The 23,755-nt window shown below is 37.2% G+C and overlaps 1 pseudogene; it reads left to right on the forward strand.

Moving 5' to 3' along the window:
- The window catches only part of LOC140515715 (E3 ubiquitin-protein ligase DTX3L pseudogene), a 69,723-nt pseudogene that overhangs the window by 24,334 nt on the left and 21,634 nt on the right, over positions 1 to 23,755 (forward strand).

Genomic DNA, 23,755 nt, shown 5'->3' on the forward strand with positions numbered 1-23,755 from the left:
AGTGGGGATGGGTGGGGAGGGAGGAAGGGAGAGAAATTGGAATTCAAAGTATTAGGAATGAATGTTGAGAATTGTTTTTGCATACAACTGGGAAATAAGAAATACAGGTAATGGGGTATAGAAATCTATCTTACCCTACAAGAAAAGAGAGAAGATGGGGATAAGGAAAGGGACGGGTCTGATAGAAAGGAGGGCATATTGAGGGAAGGGATAATCATAATGTAAGGCATTATAGGGTAAGTGAAGGGGGGAGATGCGAAAAAAATTTGGAACTCAAAATTTTGTGGAAATAAATGTTGAAAACTAAAAATAATTAAGTAAACATAAAAAAAGAATTGTATCTCTATTAGGACACTTAAAAGAATATAAATAGACAGACAGTGGGGTTACAAGTTGATTTTGATGGAATGAAAGAAAAAAATTAAGGGGAGAGGAAGAGGATTGCACTGGGGAAAGTGGATAGAGAAAGGCAGAAGGGGGAATTAAATCTAATGAAGAGGCATAAAAGACCTATTAGTGTATAGGGAAAGAAGGGAGAGGGTTAAGCTTCTTTTGAACTTTACTCTCACCAAATTTAGCTCAAAGAGCGAACAACATACACACTCGGTTGGGTATAGAAATCTATCTTACCCTATAAGAAGTAGGAAGGGAAAGGGGAAAGAAAAGGGAGAAGGGCTGATAGAAGGGAGGGCAGATTGAGGGAAGTGGTGGTCAGAAGCTAAACAGTGGTGAGGAGGGAAAGGGTGAAAGGACAGAGGAAAGTATAAACGGGGTCTGAAATAGCATGGAGAGAAAGACACAGTTAGTAAACATAACTGTGATTATGAATGAGATGAACTCTCCCATAAAAGGGAAGTGGATAGTAGAGTGGATTAAAAACCATAATGCTACAATATGTTGTTTACAGGAAACACATCTGAAGTAGAAAGAGATACACACAGAGTGAACGTAAAAGGCTAGAACAGAATATATATTATGCTTCAGCTGAATTTTAAAAAAAAAGCCATGTAGCAATCCTGATCTCAGACAATGCAAAAGCAAAAAGAGATCTTATTAAAAGAGATAAGGAAGGAAGCTACATCCTGCGGAAACAGTACCAGAGACAAAAAAGAAAGAAAAAAGTCAAATTACCAGTATCAAAAATGAAAAGGATGAACTCACCATCGAAGAAGAAGGAATTAGAGCAATAATCAGGAGCTATATTGCCCAATTGTATGCCAATAAATCTGATAACCTCAGTGAAATGGATGAATATCTGCAAAAACATTATTTGCCCAAATTAACAGAATAGAGTACTCACCCCCATTTTAGAAAAAGAAATTGATTAACTTATCAATAAACTCCCTAAGAAGAACTCCCTAGAGTCAGATTGATTCACAAGTGAATTTTACCAAACTTTCAAAGAACAATTCATTCTAATACAGTATGAACTAATAGGAAAAATAAGTGATGAAGTAATCCCACCACATTCCTTTTATGACACAAATATGGCACTTATATCTAAACCTTGAAGAGCCAAAACAGAGAAAGAAAACTATAGACCAAATTCGCTAATGAATATTGATGCAAAAAATTTAAATAAAATACTACCAAGGAGATTACAGCAATATATCACCAGGATCATATACTTTGACCAGATGTGATTTCTATCGGGAGTTCAGGGCTGATTCAATATTCAGAAAACTATCAGCATAATTGACCATATCAATGACAAAAGCCAACAGAAATCATATGATTGTTTTAGTAATTGCAGAAAAACTTTTGACAAAATATAGCACCTGTTCCTAGTAAAACACTAGAGATCATAGGAACAAATGAAGCTTACCTCAAAAAGATAAGTAATTTTTATTTAAATCTATCAGCATGCAATATCTGTAATGGAGATAAGTTAGAAGCCTTCCTGATAAGATTAGGGGTGAAGCAAGAATGCCCATTATCACCCTTGGTATTCAATTTGTACTAGAAATGCTAAGTAGAGCAATACGAGAAGAAAATGAAATTGAAGTTATTAGAATAGGTCAGGGGTGGGGAATCTGTGGCCATGAGACAACATGTGGCCTTCTAGGTCCTTTGGTATGGTCTTTTTCCTAAATCCAAGTTTTCAGAAAAAATTCTTTTATTTAAGGAGATTCATTCTGTGAAGCTTGGATTCAGTCAAAGCACTACACTTGAGGATATAGAGGACCACGTGTGGCCTTGAGGACGCAGGTTCTCCACCCATGGAATAGGCAATGAAGAAACAAAGCTATCACTCTTTGAAGATGATAGGATGGTATCCTTAGAGAATTCTAGAAAATCAACTAAAAAACTACTTGAAATAAATACCAAATTTAGTAAAGTTGCAGGATACAAATAAACCCACATAAATCACCAGCATTTCTATATATTACCAACAAAGTCCAACAGCAAAAGATAGAAAGACAAATTCCATGTTAAATAGCTCTAAATAGAAAGTACAAAACACTTAAGAGTCTCCCTGCCTAGACAAACCAAGGAACTATATGAAAACAATTACAAAATATTTTCTTTTTTTAAAAATTAACTAATTTATTTGTTTTCAGTTTTCTACAATCACGTCCATATACCTTAGATCTATCTGCCTCCATATGCCACATTTCCTCTCTCTCCCCCTCCCACCCTGAGATACAGTATTATTAAATATATTTTCGCCTTAGTCATGCTGTATAGAAGAATTAAAATGAAGGGGAGAAACCATGAAAGCAAAACAAAACATAACACAAGAGAAAATGGTCTGCTTCATTCTGCGATCCAATTCCATAGTTCTTTCTCTGAATGTGAAAGGCATTTTGCCTCAAGAGCCCAATGGGAATTTTTTAGGTCCTTGCATTGCTGTGAAGGGCTAAGTATACCAGAAAAATTCCTTAGACACTCTGGTTGTTGCCGTATACAAAGTTCTCCTTGTTCTGTTCCTTTCACTCAGCATCAGTTTATATAGATCCACTAGGCCTTTCTGAAGTTTTCTGTTCATCATTTCTTATATCACAATAGCATTCCATTAAATTCACATCTCGCAATTTGTTCAGTCACTCCCCAATTGATAGGCATCCCTCAATTTCCAATTCTTGCCTACCACAGACAGAGCTGCTATAAATATTTTTGTACATGTGGGGCCTTTTCCCATTTTTATGATCTCTTGGGAATACAGTCCTAGAAGTGATATTGTTGGATCAAAGGGTATGCACATTTTTGTAGCCCTTTGGCCGTAATTCCAAATTGCTGTCCAGAATGGTATGATTAGCTCACAGCTCCACCAACAATGAATTGGTGTCCAACTCTCCCACATCTTCTCCAACATTTATCATCTTCCTGTTTTATCATGTTACCCAATCTGATAGGTGTGTTGTGGTAGCTCAGAGTTGTTTTGATTTGCATCTCTCTAATCAATAGTGATTTAGAGCATTTTTTCATATGATTATAGATAGCCTTAATTTCTTCCTCTGAAAATTCCTTATTCCTATCCTTTGATCATTTATCAATTGAGAATGACTTATATTTTTGTGAATTTGACTCAGTTCTCTATATATTTTAGAAATGAGGTCTTTATCACAGACACTACTTACAAAAATTCTTTCCCAGTTTTTTGCCTCCATCGTAGTCTTGGTAGCATTGGGTTTAGTTGTGTAAATACTTTTTAATTTAATGTAATCAAAATTATCCATTTTGTACTTCATAGTGTTCTCTACCACCTGTTTGGTCATAAATTTCTCCATTCTCCATAAATCTGACAAATACACTATTCCTTGTATACCTAGATTATGTATCCATTTGGACTTTATTCTTGTGTACCGTGTCAGGCATTGGTTTATGCCCAGTTTCTACCACACTGTTATCCAGTTTTCCCAGCAATTTTTGTTAAACAGTGGCTTCTTATCCCAAAAGCTGGGGTCCTTGGGTTTATCAAACAGTAGATTGTTATATTCATTGATTACTGTGTCTTGTGTACCAAACCTATTCCACTGGTCTACCCCTCTATTTCTTAGCCAGTATCAAGTTGTTTTGATGACTGCTACTTTATAATAAAATTTGAGATCTGGTAGGGCTAGGCCTCCTTCCCTAGCATTTATTTTCATTAGTTTCCTTGATATTCTGAATCTTTTGTTCTTCCACATAAATTTTGATATTATTTTTTCTAGCTTTAGAAAATTATTGTCTGGTAGTTTGATTGGTATGGCACTGAATAAGTAAATTAATTTAAGTAGAATTGTCATTTTTATTATATTGGCACAGCCAAGAGCAGCTGATGTTTTTCCACTTAGTTAGATTTGACTTTATTTTTGCAGAGAGTGTTTTGTAATTGTGTTCATATAATTTTTGGGTTTGTTTGGCAGGTAGATTCCCAAATATTTTATAGCGTCTATCCTAGCTGTAAATGGGATTTCTCTTTCTATCTTTTGCTGTTGGGCTTTGTTAGTAATATACAGAAATGCAGATGATTTGTGTGGATTTATTTTGTGACCAGCAATGTTGCCAAAGTTGTTTATTATTTCAAGTAGTTTTTTACTTGATTCTCTGGGATTCTCTAAGTATATCATCATATCATCTACAAAGAGTGATAACTTAGTTTCTTCCTTTCCTATTCTAATTCCTTCATTTTCTTTTTCTTCTCTTATTACTATAGTTAACATTTCTAGTACCATATTGAATAATAGTGGTGATAATGAACCTCCTTGTTTCACCCCTGATCTTATTCGAAATGTATCTAGCTTATCCCCATTCATATAATGCTTGCTGAAGAATTTAGGTACATATTGCTTATTATTTTATGGAAAGTTCCCTTTATTCCTATGCTCTCCAGTGTTTTCAACAGGAATGGGTGTTATATTTTGTCAAAAGCTTTTTCTACATCTTTTGAGATAATCATGTGTTTTCAGTTAGTTTTCTTGTTGATATTATCAATAATACTAATAGTTTTCCTAATGTTGAACCAGCCCTGCAATGCTGTATAAATCCTACCTGATCATAATGTATTATTCTTGTGATAAGTTGCTGTACTCTTTTTGCTAAAATCTTATTTAAAATTTTGAATCTATATTCATTAGAGGAATTGGTCTATAATTTTCTTCCTCTGTTTTGGGTCTTTCTGGTTTAAGTATCAGAACTATATTTGTATCATGAAAAGAATTTGGTAGGACACCTTCTTCACCACTCTTCTCAAATAGTCTATACAGTATTGGAATTAACTATTCTTAAAATGTTTGATACAATTGACTTGTAAATTCATTTGGCCCTCGAGATTTTTTCCTGTGGAGTGCATTGATGGCTTGTTCAATTTCTTTTTCTGCGATGGGGTTATTTAAGTATTCAACTTCCTCTTCTATTAATATGGGCAATTTATATTGTTAAAATATTGATCCATTTCATTTATATTGTCACATTTGTGGGCATAGAGTTGGACAAAGTAATTTCTAATTATTGTTTTAATTTCCTCCTCATTGGAGGTGAGTTCACCCTTTTCATTTTTGATATTGGTAATTTAGTTTTCTTCTTTCTATTTTTAATCAAACTGAACAAAGTTTTATCAATTTTATTGGTTTTTTCACAAAACCAACTCCATATTATTTATTAGTTCAATAGTTTTCTTAATTTTAATTTTATTAATCTCTCTTTTTGCTTTCAGTATTTCTAATTTGGTATTTGTTGGGGATTTTCAATTTGTTCTTTTTCTAGCTTTTTCAGCTGCATGCTCAAGTCATTGATCTCCTCTTTCTCTATTTTATTCATGTAGGCATTCAAAGATATAAAACTTCCCCTAAGAACTGTTTTTGCAGTATTCCATAAGAGTTGGTAGGTTGTCTCATTATTGTCATTCTCTTGAATGAAGTTGCTTATTGTTTCTATGATTTGTTGCTTAACTGACTCATTCATTAGGATTAGATTATTTAGTTTCCAACTGATTTTTGGTTTATCTTTCCATGGTCTTTTAATCCATATGCTTTTTATTGCATCATGATCTGAGAAGGATGCATTGACTATCTCTGCCTTTCTGCACTGGATTATGAAGTTTTTATGTCCTAGTACATGGCCAAGTTTTGTATATGTGCCATGTACTGCTGAGAAAATGGTATATTCCTTTCTATCCCCATTCAATTTTCTCGAGAGATCTATCATATCTACCTTATCCAGAGTTTTAGTCATTTTCTTAACTTTTTTCTTGTTTATTTTGAGGTTAAATTTGTCAAGTTCAGAGAGGGGGAGGTTGAGGTCACCCACTAGTATAATTTTGCTGTCTATTCTTCCTCCCTTAACTTCTCCTCTAAGAATCTGGATGCTATACCACTTGGAGCATATATGTTTAGTAATGATATTGCTTCATTTTATATGGCTCCTTTTAGCAGGATATAGTTTCCTTCTTATCTATTTTGATTAAATCTATTTTTTTCTACTTTTGCTTTGTCTTAGATTAGGATTGCTACCCCTGCTTTTTTTACATCTGCTGAAGCACAATATATTCTGCTCCAACCTTTAACCTTTACCCTGTGTGTATCCCCCTGTTTTGGATGTGTTACTTGTAAACAAGATATTGTTGAATTATGGTTTTTAACCCATTCTGCTATCTGTCTCTGTTTTATGGTATCGTTCATTTCATTCACATTCATAGTTATGATTCCTCTATTCTCATTCCCCCCATTTATGCTTTCAGTTCTCCCTTCTCCTGCACAATACAGTTTTAATTTTTGACCACTGCCTCCCTCAGTCTTCTCTCCCTTTTTTCAGCCCCCCTCCCTTTTACTCCCCTTTACCTTACTACTTCTTCCCTCCCTTTTGGACTCCCCTCTCTTTTCTTTCCCCTTTCCTCTCCTACTGACTATAGAGCTAGTAGATTTCCATACTTAACTGAGTTTATTGTTCCCTCCTTGAACCAAATGAGATGAGAGTAAACCTTGAACATTGCTCATCTACCTCCCCTCTTTCCCTTTACTCTAATAGGTTCTTATGCCTTTTCTTGTGATGTAATTTACCTTTTTTCTACCTCCTTCTTCTCATATCTCCCATTACAATCCCTTTGCACTCTTAAATCACATTTTTATCATCACATCATTTAATTTATGCCCACTCCCTCTATCTATGTATATACCTTTTAAATATCATAATAAATATACAATTCTCAAGATCAACAAGTATCATCTTCCTTTATTGGGATGTAAACAGTCTTTCCGTATTGAATTGCAAGTTACTTTTTTCCCTGTTTACCTTTTTATGCTTCTCTTGACACTTGTGTTTGAAGATAGAATTTTCTATTGAGCTCTGGTCTTTTCATGAGGATGGTCCAGAAATCCCTTATTTCATTGAATGTTCATCTTTTTGCCTGAAATATTATGCTCAATTTTGCTGGGTAAATGATCCTTGGTTGTAGTCCCAACCACTTTGTCTTGCAGTACATCATATTCCAATCCTTCCAGTCTTTTAATTTAGAAACTGCAAGGTTCTGTATGATCCTGACTGTAGCTCCTCAATATTTGAATTGTTTCTTTCTGGCTGCCTGCTGTATTTTCTCCTTCACTTGATAATTCTGGAATTTGGCAACGATATTCCTTGGTGTTTTCTGTTTGAGATCCCTTTCAGGAGGTGAACAGTGAATTCTTTCTATGACTATTTTGCCCTCTGGATCTAGGAGTTCTGGGCAGTTTTCCTTGATGATTTCTTGGAAGATATTGTCCAAGCCTTTTGTTTCAGCATGACTCTCTAGTAGATCAATAGTTCTTAGATTTTTTTTCTCCTGGATCTATTTTCCAGGTAAGTTGTTTTTCCAATGAGATATTTTACAATTTCTTCTATATTTTCATTCTTTACATTCTGTTTGACTGATTCTTGTTGTCTCATAGAGTCATTGGCTTCTATTTGCCCAATTTTAATTTTTAACAAATTGTTTTCTTCAGTTAACCTTTCCATCTCCTTTTCCATCTGTCTAATTGTTCTTTTTAAGGAGTTATTTTCTCCAGTTAGTTTTTGTACTTCCTTTTCCATTTGTCCAATTTTCTCAGTTAGATTTTGTTCTTCCTTTTCCATTAGTCCAATTTTCTATTCAAATTCTTCCATGATTCTTTTTTTCATATTTTTTAAAATCATTGGTTAGTTTTTCTTCTACTTCCATAATTTGGCTTTTAAAATCCTTCTTGAGCTCTTCCAAGAATGCTCTTTGGGCTTGAGACCAGTTCATATTCCCTTCTGAAGTTTCAGATGGGAGTACAGTCTCAATGCTGACCTCTTTGGTATTCATGTTTTGGTCCTTGTCCCCTTAGAAAGATTCTATGGTCTTATCTTTTCTGGTTTGCTTCTTGCTCATGATGATCACCCTGATCACCCTTTTCCTGACTTTTAAAGTGGATCTCTGCTTCTTGGCACAAGGGATTCTGTCTCATGGTTTTTATGCTTAGAACTTGAGGCTTTGTGTATTATGGCCTCTTGTTCTTTCAGCTAGAATCTAGAATGCTGTAGCTTACCTGGTGCTGAAGTGGCTGATGTGACAAAGCAGAGGCCAGGTGAATTCTTTCTGAGTTTCCCTGGAGTTACCCTTGAGCTAGCTGAGTTAAGTGTGGGGGAGGGGGTGGTCTAACTGTAGGAGGTCTCCTCTCTTGAGCCCAGGCAGGCTCAGTGGTTGTTGAACTCCATTTTTGTTAGTGTCATCCTGATTCCCCTAGCTGTGCTGAGGCAGGCCTTGGGTCCTGGTGTTGATGATTGCAGTACTACCTCCCTGGGGTTCAGAATCTCTTTCCAGTTTGCTGTGGTGGGGCTGTCTGGGACAGTTCTCATCCTGCACTGGTCCCCTTCAGTCACAGCAAGAGGGATCCCCCCTTTGCAGTTTTTTCTAGCCTCACATGTTAAGAAACTGTTTACCCCTTTGGCTGATCTCACTGGGGAAATTTTTCCTGGGGAAATATTCTCTGGGTTTTTCAAAGTCAACAGGGGGAGGGGTAGAGCATTTACTGATCACTCCACCATCTTGGCTCCCAGAATTTCAAGTAGTTGACTTACAGACATTTAAACTGTGGGCTGATAGTCTCAGGAGAAGCTGCTGCAGTTACCTGGGGTTCTGCAGTTCTCTCTTGCTCACTTCCACTGGACTCCTGTCGTGGGCTGATATGTTTGAAATTCTACACTGTTGCTCCTGCTTCAGACTGCCTAGTGTTTCCTGCTAGGCTTCACTGTTGTGGGGTCTACTCTGTGTATTGTGCTCTCATCTTGCCCTGTACAACAGATCCTTTCCATCTACCTTCCAATCTGTCCTGGGTTGGAAATCTGCCACACTGTCTCATGTTGGATTCTGCCACTCTAAAATTTGTTCAGATTCTCTTTTTAGAGGTATCTGAAGGAGTTTTTCTTAGAGCTTAGGTGAGTAGTTGCTCTCACTCCACCATCTTGTCTCCACCCTACAAAACACTTTTCACAGAAATAAAATCAGATCTAAAAAAAATGGAGAAACATTAATTGTTCAAGGATAGGCTGAGCCAATAAGATAAAAATGACAAGTATACCTTAATTTACTTTTTGAGTGCCATACCAATCAAACTACCACAAAATTATTTTATCAAGCTCAAAAATAAAACAAAATTCATCTGAAGGAACAAAAAGTCAAAAATATAAAGGGAATTAATGAAAAAAAAATGCCAAGGAAAGTGTCTTAGCCATTTCAGATTTAAAATTATATTATAAGGAGGCAATCGTCAAAACTATCTGCTATTGGCTAAGAAATAGAATGATGGATCAGTGAATAGATTAGGTGTACAAGACACAGTAGCAAACGAACACAATATCTAGTGTTTGATAAACCCAAGGGCCAGCTTCTTAGATGAGAAGTCACTATTCGACAAAAGCTACTGGGAAATCTGAAAAATGGTATTGTGGAAACTATGTATAGACCAACATTTTACATTGTATACCAAGATAAGATCAAAATGAGTACATGATTTAGACATAAAGGCGATACCATAAGCAAATTGGTTGGTTGGTCAGTTGGTAGTTGTTGTTCTTTCTTGAAGAGGATCAAAATGACATCACTATGCGAGATCCAACCTACAACAGGTTAGGCACAAACAGTCCAGGTGAATATTCAGGGTGGATACTCCAAATTTGTGCATCCTGCATTTCCTTTGAGCAGTCTCATTTCTGCTCATTGGGCTCAGGATCATCTCTGTTGTGGGCCCACCACACTGAGTGCTCCTATGCCAGTGTCTTCCATGTCACATGATCAATTCCAAAGTTCTTAAGCAAATTAATAGATCAGCGAATTGTTTACCTGTCAGACGTATGGAGCAGGGAAGAATTTATGATCAAACAAGAGAGATAGAGATGAATGTAAAGAAATGTTATTGTGCTATTAGAAATGACAGGCAGGTGGATTTCAGAAAAACCTGAACTCACATGAATTGATGTAAAGTGAAGTAAACAAAACCAGGAGAACAATGTGCATAATAACAGCAACATTTTGTGATGATTAATTATGATTGACAACTCTCCTCAGCAATACAGTGATTCAAGACAATTACAAAAGACATGTTGGGAAATTCTCTCCATCTTCAGAGAAAGAGTAATAGAGTCTGAATGTATATTGAGGCATAGTATTTTCACTTTTTTCATGCTTTTATTTTCCTTTTTGTCAATTTCTAATTTCCCAACATGCGTAATATGGAAATATGCTTTACATGATTGCACATATATAACCCATATCAAATTTTTTGCTGTTTCATAGAGGAAATGGGGAGGGAGGGAAAAATTTGGAATTCATAATTTTTTTTTTTATTTTGTAATGTTTAACAATCACTGCCATACAACTGCGATTTTATCCCTCCCCACCTACTCCCCACTACCCCCCTCCCTCCCCACGACTGCATACAATTCTGTATAGATTCTACATATACTTTCCTATTGAGTATATTTTCACTATAGTCATGCTATGTAGTCAGATTAAGATAAATGAAAGAAATCGTATAACAAATCAGAACATGATACACAAACACATACACATACACAAACATGATCTGCTATAATATGTGAGTGACTTCCATATTTCTCTCTCTGAGTGTGCCAGGCATTTTGCCTTGAGATCCTCCATTGGGATTTTTTTTTTTTTTTTTTTGGTAAGAAGTTCTTGTGTTATTACAAAAATCTAAGTCTACCAGAAAAAACTCTCACACACTGTGGTTGTTGCTGTGCATAAAGTTCTCCTGGTTCTGCTCCTTTCACTCAGCATCAGGTCATATAAGTCCTTCCAGGCCTCTCTGAAGTCTTCTTGTTCATCATTTCTTATGGCACAATAGTACTCCATTACATTCATATACCATAATTTATTCAGCCATTCCCCAATTGATGGACATCCCCTTGACTTCCAGTTTTTGGCAACTACATAGAGTGCTGCTATAAATATTTTTGTACATGTGGGACCCTTTCCCATTTTTATGATCTCTTGGGGATATAGTCCTAGTAGCGATATTGCTGGGTCAAAGGGTATGCACATTTTTGTAGCCCTTTGGGCATAGTTCCAAATTGCTCTCCAGAATGGTTGGATGCGCTCGCAGCTCCACCAACAATGAATTAGTGTTCCAACTTTCCCACATCCTCTCCAGCATTTATCATTTTCTTGTTCTGTCATGTTTGCCAATCTTATAGGTGTGATGTGGTACCTCAGAGTTGTTTTGATTTGCATCTCTCTAACCAATAGTGATTTAGAGCATTTTTTCATAGAATTCATAATTTTGTAAAAATGACTGAAAAATTGTCTTTACATGTAATTGGAAAAAAGAAAATATTAATCAAATCAGCATTTATCTGAAATCAAGATAGATACAGTATTTGTTGATATAATTATGTATTTATCTTGTTTTTGTTATTAATGTGGCTTATTACATTTGTGTTTTTCTTAATATTTAATTTGACTGCTGTTCGTAGTATAAATGCAATTTGGTCACAGTAACATCTTTTTAATATTTTCTACTAGCTTCTTTGTCAATATTTTATTTAGTATTTTTGTACTGATATTCATCAGAGAGAATGTCTACCATATTCTTTCTTTGACTTTTCTTACCCTGGTTTTTGGTACTGAAAAAATCACATTTTTCTCTCATTTCCTTATTTTAAGAGACAATTTATATAAGCCTGAAATTAGTTTTTCTTTAAAGATTTGTTAGAATTCCCTTGTAAATCCATTTGCTCCTTGGGTCACTTCTCTTTGTCCCCCAATCTTTGCAAGTTTATGGTTTATTTAATTTCTTTTTTTTTTCTGTTAATCTGAGTACTTTGTGTTTTTGTAAATAGTCACCCATTTATCAGTTTCGTTGGCATTAAATTGGGCAAAAGATTTTCTGTCTTTTATTTCATGTACTTCAGATACATCCGCACTCTAATCCATCCTACATAAAGCCCCATACAGCACAGGTCTGACTATAACTGCCCCCCCCAACATAAACATAAAGATGCACACACAAAGACTCAAACTCCAGTGGCTCCCCATTTCCTCCAGGATCAAATGCCTCTGTTTGGCATTCAATGCCCCTTCTAACCTAGCCCCCTCCCACCTTCCCAGTCTTTTTACACCTTAATCCTTCCATATATTCTTCAATCCATTGACACTGGCCTCCTGGCTCTTCCACCACCAAGACACTCTGTCTCTGGCTTTGGGCATTTTCTTTGACTGTCCCCCCTACCTGGAATGCTCCCACCCCCCATCTCTGCTTCTTGGCTTCCCAGGCTTCCTTCAAGTCCCAATTAAAATCCCATGTTTTATAGGAAGCTTTCCCCAAACCTTTTTAATTCGAATACCTTCCCTCAGTTCATTATTCCTACCCACAGGTCGCTCCTTTGTACATATTTGTTTGCTCGTTATCTCCCCCCCTTAAATTGTGAGCTGTGAGGGCAGGGATCGTCTTTTGCGTATTTTTCTATTCGGTTCTTAGCACAGGTTATGAAATGTTAATTGACTAACTGATTATCATCCCTTTTTCCCATTAAAAAAATCCTGGCAATTTGGTTGTCCTTTAAAAGGCAATTAATTTGCTATTTGTTTTGGCCAAATTTTATTCGTTTCTTCTATTTTGCAGAGCTTCTCTTTATGTGCAGTTTTTTTTTCTATTTCTTTATTTTCTGCGTTTCTTTTTAGTCTTTCAGTTTTCTGTTTTATTCATGAGCGCATTTGGAAAGATAAATTGTACATCAGGATTGTTTTGCCTGAATCCTGAAAATTTCGGTACTTTGGGTGTTTTTATCAGTTTATTTGATGAGATGATCTCTTCTTCTTCTGGTTTGTCCTATGTTCTTTGTGATTTCTAGCTCTGACCCAGTGTCTGACACGGAGTAGGAGCTCCCCAAATCTTGATTGACTGACTGATTGGTTCTGCAGAGGTGGCACTCCGCCCCCTGTGTCCCGACCAGCTTTCCATTGGCTGAATTAAGCCCCGCCTCCCAACGTGACGTCACAGGTTTCCTCCTTTCTGCGGTTTTCACCCGGGCTGGGGCGTCCAGCATTCTTTGAAAAGGGGCTGCTAGCAGCTCAAGCTGAATTCGCCTCCTGTCCGCGTCCCCGAGTCTGCTGGATTCCCCGTGGGAGTCCACTCTGTGTGGGAGGTAAGTAAGGGCCCACGGGGCGCCCCTTTTACTCCCTCCCTTCATTCCCCAGAACCCCTAGGGGTGTGTACGTGTGCGCGCCCCCACCCCCTCATCCCCAGACCCCCAGACCTCCATCCAGGGCCTTTTGGACTTCACCCTTGGATGGATCCACAGTCGTGTATGCCCAGAGTTCTAGCTTTCTGGAGGGATGGAGGTCCCTGGAGGACGCCCGCCCCCACCCCTAATACGCTGGCCCCTCCCCAGCGCCGCTCCAATTTACCCGCTCCTCCCACCCTCCCAGGCCCTCGGTGGAGCGTGGCCCAGAAGGTGGGACTATGGGGGAGAGGGGGGGAGTGTGGGTGGGGAAAGAAGAGCCAATCTACGAAATACCTCTTATTTTTATGCCTTTTCATTTTATTCATTCATTGTTATTCTGGATTCATCAAACGCCCGATTTAAATAAACATTTCCATGTACACATCTTACAGTAGAAAAAGGAGATTGTCAATGCACCTGTTGATCTGCCATCTCGTTTAGTTTTTTGTTTGTTTAATATTTAATAAATTTAATCTGTATTTTTCAAAGTTACCAGTGCTTCTTTCTGGCCTTCCTTCTGTTCTCGTCTGTTCAGTTTTTTGACTTTTTAGATGTCTTAGTGACTTCTTTTTTTCTGTAGTTTTTGTTTTTCCTTAACCCCCACTTCATTAAAAAGAGACAGACAGAAAGAAAGAAAGAGAGAGAGAGAGAGAGAGAGAGAGATAGCTTTTGTAACAAATATTTATAGTCAAGGATAGCAAATCTCCACTTTAGCTGTGTGTGAAAATGTGTCTTATTCTGCATCTAGATTCCCTCACCTGTCAAGATGTGTGTCCAACAACAAGTACAGGAACAAAAACCTCCCAGCAAGTATGCACATTCTAGCAAAACCAAGACCCATCTTGACTGTGTCCAAATAGGCAGGTGTCATTCTGGATTTTCAGTCCATCCCCTCTTGGGCAGGAGGTTGGTAGCATGATTCACCTATAGTTCTCTGGACTGCATTACTTTGGGCTCCAAACACTTTTAAAGTTTTTTTTTTTTCTCTCTATAATGTAGTCATTGCATAAGTTGTTCTAGTCCCATTCACTTCAATCTGTATCAGATCTTAAGAGTTCTTTCTAGTCTCCTGTGACACTGTCCATTTCTTATGGTACAAGAAAATATGCTGCTATTACGTTGAAAGACCACAACTGAGTTATTTCATCACAGGTGGAAACCCTTTTGAATTTCCAGTTTGGGGCTACTTCAAAAAGTCCTCCTAAAAAATAATTTATGTGTGTGGATCCTTTTCCTTTTTCTTTACTCCCAAAGTGGTCTAAGCACAATGGTGGTACAGATGGGACAGAATTTAGTAACTTTGGGGCACAATTATAACTTGCTTCCCAGTATGTCTGGAACAATTTGCATCTCCACTAGCAGTGATTTCTGCATGCCCATTTTCCTGCAGATTCTGCAGCATTTGTCATTTTGTTCATTAATAGTCAATAAACATTTATAAAGTACCTACTATGTGCCAGCCACTGTGGTAAGCATTGAGGATAAAAATACCAAAAAGAAAGACAATTTCTGCGTCAAAAGTTCACAATGTAAGGAAGGAAGATAACACACAAAAGAAAGCTGGGAAGTGTGTGTGTGTGTGTGTGTGTGTGTGTGTGTGTGTGTGTGTGTGTGTGATGGTTCATTTTTCATCCTTGTCAGCCAAGGCGGGACATGAAACCTCAAAATTGCTTTAATTAGCATTTACTTATTATTAGTAACTTGGAGCATTTTATCATGTGGTTGTTGAGTGTTGAGATTTCTTCCTTTGAAGCCTACCTCTTTGATAGCCTTTGACTGTCTATTAGTGAATGACCCTTAATCTGATAAATTTGAATCAATTCCACATGTAAATGTATACACACACACACACAAAACAAACAAGATAAAGCCTTTAATACAGAAATTTGCTACAATTTTCCCCCAAAAGCTTTTTCAATTTTATACAATCAAAATTGTTTGTTTTTCTGTTATCACCTGCATAACTTATTTGCTCATGACCTCTTCCCTATTCTATAGATGTGAAAGGTAATTTTCCCCTTGCTCTTCTAATTTCTTCATAACCTATATAATTTGTGCTCTTAGCCAGAGTGGGGGACACCTCAGACTCTCTTTTTAAAATGCTACACAATATGAATGACCTTACCACATGGACAGGGCTGTATTGTAATAGGAAAAAAATGCATTATAATTACTGATAGCCAACAAAAGGAAGATATTCCCCATTCAGTTCCAGGATTAAAAATCTCGAGATTTCTCTAATGACAGAGGAGGACACATTTCGACCTTAGAATCCCTAGGGTGTTCCACACCATAAATTCAACCCATGATGCTGTACTCATTCAGTATAGCATCAAATTTGTACTAGTGGAGAGGGTAGAAACCTGTCACCCTGGGAGAAATGAAATGAATGCCTCTGTTGTACCCCATGTCTTTTTGTTTTAAGAATGATCTAGTCCTTTCTCCATTGAAAGAGAAAAGGAAAAGAGGCTGCACATGAAACTAGCTTATTTTTATTTAAAGGTATATATTCAATTTATTATGGTAATAACCAACATTACCCTTCTTGTCTGTATCCCCTTCTGAACTTCTGCTCTCTTAATGTATATTTTAAAAAAGATTTCATTGACAATATTTTCTTTTTTGTTTTTGCATCACTCATTATCCCAAACTGTTCCATAAATCCCCTCCATGCCAAAAGAAAATGATCTCTCTTATAACAAACAAGTACAGTCAAACAAAAGTCTTGAGATTTTAAATAGTTTCACTTTGTGTGTTTGTATTCCCACTGCCTGGCACACAGTTGGAGCTTAATAAATGCTTGATTTTCTGGGGGAGAAAAATGGTGTAGTCCCTAAGAATGCCCTCAACTTCTTAAATAAAATGGTTAGAGATAGTTGTACCTCTCTCAAAAAACCAGCCTTCCTGATGGATTATCGTTAATATACAGAAACACCAAAAATTTGTCTGCGTTTATTTTGTATTATGCTACACTATTGAAGTTGTTAGTTTTTTAGTTGATTTCTTAAACCATCATATCATCCACATAAAGTGATAGTTTGGATTCTTTTTATCTTTATCACTGCTTATTATTTCTTGAAAATGTCTTTTATTGCTATTTCTATGCCTTGAAGTTGTAGTAAAATATCAAATAGCAATGGTGATAGTTTCATCCCTAAATGTACTAGAAAATCTTCTAACTAATCCCCATGAGAGATTTGCTTGCTCTTAGGTTCTGATAAACTTCTTATCATTTTAGGGAACTCTCCAATTATTCCTATGCATTTCTGTTCTTTGTTTTAAACAGGAATTGTTATTGTATTTTATCAAACCTTTTTCTGAATCTATTAAAATAGTCATGATTTTGTAAGTTTTGTTATTAATATGGTCAATTATATTTACAGTTTTCCTTATATTGAACTAGACCTCCATGTCTGGCATAAATGCAGCCTGATCATAGCATATATCATGGTAGCCTCCTTGCTAATATTTTATTGAAAGCTTTCATATATCTAATCATTATCAAAATTTATAGTTTTCTTTTTGAGTCTCTATATTTTGTTACCAAGACCACATTTGTATCTTTGAAGGGATTTCATGTGACCCCTATCCTTTACCTCTTTTTTCCAAATAGTTTATGTAGTATTATAATTAATTGTTGTTTAAATGTTTGGGAGAATTCAGCTTTGTTTGGTTTTTTTTTTTTTTCTGAATTAAACTTTTTTTAACATTAACAATTAACTTTAACATCATCTTTTTAATTTTGAATTTCACATACTCTCCCTCCCTCCCCTCCCCTAGTCACTGAAAATGCAAGTGATATGATATCCATTATATAGACCATATTTCCATATTAGTCATGATGCAAAATAAAATGCAAGAAAAATTTCTTAAAAAGGAAAAAAAAACATTCTTGCCCACACTCAAGAGTTGACCATCTCTCTCTGGATGTAATCTAGAGTGATTTGGAGCATTTTTTTCATATGCCTATTAACAACTTTGATTTTTTTTCTCTGTACTTCTGATGAGGTCAGACTCTGGGAACCTCCTTGAACTCACTTAATCTGCCTTTTCATACCCAAATCTGTTACCCTTAACCTAGCCTGGCCCCCCCATTGTCTGTTGTCTCCAGATTGCCTCTGGCTGATTCCCATACTTGATCACTTCCCACCCGAGCCCTTGATTGTCTGATACCTCCCCTATTGCCTCCAGTTGTTTCCCACCCTTGATCAGTCACTGTAGTCCGATCTCGACCCTCCCTCAACCCCTCCTCCCATCATCCCAGACTGCTTGGCCACCCCTAGATCTTTCCCAGGGTCTTTCTGTATGTAATCTCTCTCTTGCTTCCATAAAGGTGCTCTGATTCAGTGTGGCTCATATCCTATCCAGCCTGCTTGTCACAAATGCTGAGGCTTTTTAAGTGTCAACCCAATATGGCTAGTCTTTAATTGACTTATTTTGGCTAAAAGAAGGCGTGGGTCAAATTCATTCAGGCAGGACCTGGGTGTCGGTATCTTGGGGTCCGAAGCACCCCAAACCTCAACTTTATGGTTCCCTGACCTCAACACTACTTGTTCATATCAGCTGGGGAATGGTTTGTTTTTCTATTTGACTCAGTTTCCTCATCCATAGGGCTGACAGGTAAAGTTTTCCACACTCCTCTGATTTGTGTAAATCCTTTACCCATTTGAATCTTTATCTTGGTATGAGCTGTTGGTCTCTGCCTAGTTTGTGCCAAACTGCTTTTCAGTTTTCCCAGCAATTTTTATCAAATGCTTAGTTATTACCTCTAAAGCTTAGATTTTGGGATTTATCAAAGACAAGATTATTATGGTCTTTTCTTACTGTGTGTTATATACCTAATGTATTCTGCTGATCCCCTACTCTATTTCTTAGCCAGTGCCAGATTGTTTTGATGATTACTACCTTATAACATAGTTTGACATCTAACACAACTAGGCAGCCTTACTTCACATTTTTTCCAATGTTTTTATATTCTTGACCTTGTTTTTTCTAGATGAATTTTGTTAATATTTTTTCTACCTCTATAAAATAATTCTTTAGTGGTTTGAATGTCATGACACTGAATAAGAAAATTAATTATTTTATGTAGAATTGTCATTTTTATTATATTGGCTTGGCCTATGCAGGAGCCGTTAATATTTCTCCAATTGTTTACATCTACCTTTATGTGAAAAATGATTTGTAATTGTGTTCATAAAATAACTTCATTTGTCTTGCAGATCAACTCCCAAGAATTTTATATTGTTGTTATTTTCAATGGAACTTTTTTTTTTAACTATCTATGTTGTATTTTTATTTATTTTGTTAAGCATTTACCAATTACATTTTAATTTCACTCTACACACTAGGGAATTTTTTTTTCCAACTGAAATTTAACATTTATTTCAATTATGAATGTAGGTAACAAACATACTGAAAAGGGGTGTATAGATTTTTCCAGACTGCTAAATGCGTACTTTAAAAAAAGTATCCCTGAATTAGCTATGCAAGACTTAGAAGTAATCAAAGAAATTGCATTTTTTAATTTTTTTTGTGGTCTCATTTTATTTTTTATTTTTTTAATTTTTTAATTTGTTTTCAGTGTTCTACAATAAGTTCCATGTAGCTTTTATTTTCCCCCTTGCTCCCCCTCCTTCGCCCCTACCTCCCCACTCCCTCCCTGAGACAGCATATAATTTTATATAGGTTCTACACATACATTCCTATTAAGTACATTTTCACCTTAGTAATGTTGCATAGAAGAATTAAAATGAATGGAAGAAATCACAAAACAAAACAAAACATAACAAAAGAAAATGGTCTGCTTCATTCTGCAATCCAATTCCATAGTTCTTTCTCTGGATGTGGAAGGCATTTTGCCTCAAGAGACCACTGGGAATTTTTTAAGTCCCTGCATTGCAATGAAGTACTAAGTCCACCAGAAAAATTCCTCACACCCTGTGGTTGTTGCTGTGTACAAAGTTCTCCTGGTTTTGCTCCTTTCACTCAGCATCAGTTCATATAAGTGTTTCCAGGCCTTTCTGAAGTCTTCCTGTTCATCATTTCTTATAGCACAACAGTATTCTGTTACATTCATATACCACATTTTATTCAGCCATTCCCCAATTGATGGGCATCCATCCATCAATTTCCAGTTTTTGGCCACCACTAAGAGAGCTGCTATAAATATTTTTGTACATGTGGGATCCTTTCCCATTTTTATGATCTCATGGGAATACAGTCCTAGAAGCAATATTGCTGGGTCAAAGGGTATGCACATTTTTGTAGCCCTTTAGGCATAGTTCCAAATTGGTCTCCAGAATGGTTGGATCAGGTCACAGCTCCACCAACAATGAATTAGTCTTCTAACTCTCCCACATCTTCTCCAACATTTATCATCTTCCTGTTCTGTCATGTTTGCCAATCTTATAGGTGTGACATGGTACCTCAGAGTTGTTTTGATTTGCATCTCTCTAATCAATAGTAATTTAGAGCATTTTTTCATATGACTATAGATAGCTTTAATTTCTTCCTCTGAAAACTACCTGTTCATATCCTTTGACCACTGATCAATTCGGCAATGACTTGTATTGTTGTACATTTGACTCAGTTCTCTACATACTTTAGAAATGAGGCCTTTATCACAGACACTAGTTGGAAAAATTCTTTCCCAGTTTTCTGCATCACTCCTGTTGACCTGAAAACTTTGTTAGAGAAAAGGCAACATGGCTAAATGCATACATTTTATGATTTAATTAATTAATCAATTCCCCATAAAGAAAACAGTTACATAGCGCTATGGAGTCAGAGGTGACTCTGACTACCTAGTACAGAAATCATCTGTCTTAAGTACATTTTGCCATGAGAAAGAAACTCTCCTAATTAAGCAAATCATAAATTCAGTAAGACAGGACAATTAACAAAGCAATGTTAGTCAGGCCTTGGGATTTCAGGCTGGGTAAGCATATGTCTCGGTGATAAGGAAAGAAACCCCACCACTAGTAAGTGGCAGGCTTCCTCCCCTAAACAGATAATTGACATAGGAAAGGGTAAACAATGTTCAATAGAATTATGACCTAAGATGTCTATATTTTCTTTACCATTAATATGCCACAACATAGTACATGTCTGTAGATAATAAGATTCAAAGGAAAGTCTCATTATTCAAGATATAGTGTCTTAGGTTAAAGGTCTCCTTAAGGAGTGTAGAGTCGGCCTTGGCTGGCTTTTGCTGACATAGGAAGAGGCACTCTCTGAGTTTACTTCAGAGAGAACAAAGAGATTATTCCAAAATTTTATATTAAACATTATCACTCCAAATCTTGCATGCATTGGGTTTGGTTGCACAAAAACTTTTCAGTTGAATGTAATCAAAATTATCCATTTTGCACTTCATGATGTTTTCTATCTCTTATTTAGTCAAAAATTTTTTGATTCTCCATAAATCTGATATATTATTCCTTGCTCCACTAATTTGTTTATAGTATCAATCTTTATACCTAGATCATGTACCCATTTGGACTTTATTCTGGAACTTTTCTTTCTATCTCTTCAGGGGGGGTGTTAAAATGATTTCTGTGGGTTTATTTCATGTTCTAAAACTTTGCTAAAATTGTTCATTGATTCAACAAGTTTTTGAGTTGATTCTCTAGGGTTCTCTAAGGATATCATCATACTGATGGGGTGTTTGTGACCCAGCCCTAACATCACATCTCTGGAACCCTCCCAATTTCTCAGTGGAGCCCTGCCTTGTGAGAAAATTTTCTCTTGTTGCAAAACACATTCTCTTTTTAAAAAAATTTATTTTATTTATTTATTTTTAGTATATAATTTATTTATTTTTTCAGTTCCTAACATTCACTTCCACAAGAATTTGAATTCAAAATTTTCTCCCCATCTATCCCTGATGGGATTGAGACTCTGGGAACCTGCTTTAACTCCCCTTGAATCGTCCCACTTAATCTGGTCTTTCATACTCAAATCTGTTGTCCTTGACCTAGCCTGGCCCTCTCTTGATTGCTCCCCCTGCTTCCTACCCAAGCCCTGCATTGTCTGATACTTCTCAATTGCCTCCAGCTGTTTCCCACCCTTGATTATATCACTAGTTACCCCAGTTCCATCAGGTCCTCCTTAGACCCTCCTCCTAGACTACTAGACCACCTCTAGATCTTTCCCACAGACTTTCTATATTTAAGTTCCATCTCACTTCCATGAAAGTGCTCACGTTGAATTTAGCTCAGACTCTGTCTGAGATTCTATCTGGCCCATGTTGTGACAAGTGTCACAAATGGTTAAGCTCCTTAGGAGTCAACCCAATATCGTGAACCTTTAATAAACTTTGTTTTACTTTGGCTGGAAGAAGTCTTGAGTCGAATTCATTTGGCAGGACCCAGCATGTTGATATTTTGGGGTTCCGAGCACCCCAGACCTCAATATGATTCCCCAACTGGGAATCACTGCTAATTTCAAGTTCTTCTCCAGTCAACACTGGAAGGTATGTAAGCCTTCCCTTGTCCCTCTCCCAAGTACCTTGGAAGCAGTTTTTTCAGGCCTAATCTGTCAGGTCCTGGTAGAACAGACAACTAAGAGGCTGTCTGGTACAGGTTCTTGGTCCAGTGGTTATGTTGAAAGCCATGGACCTGGCTACACTTCCTGAAGTATGTGGAGGACAGGGACAGAGGCCTTGTTTGGAAGTGTTTGCCAGATTCTTTTAATTCTCTCAAAGGTAGGGAATTGGGAAAGCTTCAGGTACCTTTTGGTGGGTTTTTTTTGTCTTGTTTTGTTTGTTTTTTGAGGCTTACTCTCAGATCTCCCTTTACAGAGGAAGGGACTTCTAGCCCCCATGCCTGTAATGCATCACTCCTTTGCAATTCCCTAAAGTTTACCTTTAGGTTGTCTTTTACAAAATTGGGAAAAATTTAGTTTCTCTAAGGAACTGAAAAGTAAAAAGCTCATGTTCTTTTGCAATACTGTTTGGCCTCAGTATTGCCTAGAGGGCCTCAAAGCATGGCCCATCTTTGGGACTTTAAAAATCATTACTCTTTTGCAGTTAGAATTATACTGCCGCCAAAAAGGAAAATGGATAGAAGTTTCCTTTGTTGAGCTCGCTCAAAACCCTGTTCTCAGGAGAAGACTGTAAGATGCTTGTAGCCAAAACTACCCCTAAAAGTGGCAATGGAGGTCAACCAGACATTTTTGACAACCCTCTTCTTATGGGCCCCAGAGTTTTGGCTCCCTCTACTCCCCAGGCCCAAGCCAAGGGTCTTGCTGAGGTGCCCCTCTTTGGCCCCTCTCCCTGAGGCGACACCCACTTAGGCTTCAGGCCCCATCCCCATGGCAGTCTCTAGGGCATCTCCCCCTCTCACCCCTTCCTCTCCTCAGGTGCCAGTTGATCTTTCCCCTTGCCACCCAGATCCCTGGTCCTTGCAGCCTAATCCAGTTCAGCCAGCATTCCCCAGTCCCTCCCTCACAAGAAGTGGGACTTCCTATCTCTCTTCCCAATCCCCTTCAAGGCTTTTTCCCCTGAGGGAAGTGCCTGCCTCTAGTGGGACAATTAGGGTGCATGTCCCTTTCTCCATCTCAGACCTCATTCAGGTTAAGAAGAAACTGGAGAGATAGTTGGAAGATCCCACTAGATTTACTGAGGGTTTTAGGGACATAGCCCTACAATTCGAGCTTTCTTGGGGTAATCTGCATGTCCTCTTCCCTGTTGTACCATTGAGGTAAAGTGGGAACATACTCAAAAGTTTGGGGATCATTTGGCCAGCGATGACCCCATTAAATACCCCCAGGAGCAGCTGTTGTTCCCACTAGTGACCCAGAATTGGATTATCAGAAGAATGAGGATAGGGGAAAGAGAGACCATAAGATAATTTGCCTGCTAGGAGGCCTGAGATCTGCATTTCAAAAGCAAGTAAATTTTCAGAAAATTAGGGAAATTACTCCGGGAGAAACAGAAAACTCTGCCCTTTTTCAAGACCTGCTAATAGAAGCTATTAATTAAAAAGCATACAAATTTGGATCCTGACTCTGTAGAAGGAGCAGCAGTTCTTACAATGTATTTTATTATTAATCAGTTGGCTCCAGATATTAGGAGGAAACTGCAGAAATTGCCAATGGG

This window comes from Notamacropus eugenii, chromosome X, assembly GCF_028372415.1.
Source record: "Notamacropus eugenii isolate mMacEug1 chromosome X, mMacEug1.pri_v2, whole genome shotgun sequence".
NCBI lineage: Eukaryota > Metazoa > Chordata > Mammalia > Diprotodontia > Macropodidae > Notamacropus > Notamacropus eugenii.